The sequence below is a fragment of the Carcharhinus amblyrhynchos genome, chromosome 30, assembly GCF_965287045.1.
Source record: "Carcharhinus amblyrhynchos chromosome 30, sCarAmb.v2.hapA, whole genome shotgun sequence".
Taxonomy (NCBI): Eukaryota; Metazoa; Chordata; class Chondrichthyes; order Carcharhiniformes; family Carcharhinidae; genus Carcharhinus; species Carcharhinus amblyrhynchos.
Genome location: NC_137353.1, coordinates 9,081,292 through 9,082,147, shown reverse-complemented (window position 1 = coordinate 9,082,147; position 856 = coordinate 9,081,292). Strand labels below are relative to the sequence as shown.

General features: G+C 42.5%; 1 non-coding gene across 1 annotated transcript; it reads left to right on the top strand.

Annotated features, from left to right (window-relative positions):
- The first annotated feature begins 278 nt into the window (after window positions 1-278).
- Window positions 279-466, top strand: LOC145360351 (U2 spliceosomal RNA). The gene has a single exon (XR_013889708.1). It is a non-coding gene; the product is annotated as a U2 spliceosomal RNA (small nuclear RNA).
- Window positions 467-856: the final 390 nt, after the last annotated feature.

Below are 856 nucleotides of genomic sequence, written 5' to 3'. Positions count from 1 at the left end.
CTTCCACGCAGTAGGGATTCTATGATTCTGCTCTATGATTATGTCTTCTTCTGACCCATCTACCACATGTTTACAAGTAAACAAAAGGCTTTGTACTGGCTCTTTGTTAAAGAGATCTTCTCACACTTTGCAAGACTAGATTGCTCTCAGCGCAAGTTGAAGATTCTGTTCAATAGTAATCAGCAAAGCTAAAAGGTGCTGCCAATTTTGGTATAATTCTCACTCTTCAGCAATCACTGTCTTACTGTTACACTATGCTAACACCTGCCAATTTAGCAATAACTCTTCGGCCTTTTGGCTAAGATCAAGTGCGGTATCTGTTCTTATCAGTTTGGCTAAGATCAAGTGTAGTATCGACATGCTGCACTTGGTTGAAGTCATTAGGTTAGATTTCAGCTTCAGTTGAAGCAATTTTTTAAAACGGCATCTCGGCCTTTTGGCTAAGATACAAATAAGATCAAGCCTTGGCGGAGGAGCTACACCTACTCCAATCAGCTTGGGTCATGTAGATCAAACCCAAGACAGGTGGTGAGAACTCTGTCTTGTCAGCTTGGATCAAGAATGTCCCAACTTGTTGGGGCTCTGAATTGGATTTAATCTGACTTGATTGGATGCGAATAAAGTTTAAAGTAACCCTTCGGCCCATTGTCTCTGAACCGGGCAGTGACGGAGGAATGAGGCAGAAAATGCGTCAGCTTTCGTTTCACTACTGGTTAACCAGTAGAGGGTTTTATAAAATTCAAAGATTTTGTAGAATTCTACATTGATTCGACACAGGGCGGCACGGTGACAGAATGGTTAGCACTGCTGCCTCACAGCACCAGTGATTTGGGTTCGATTCCCAGCTTGAGTCACT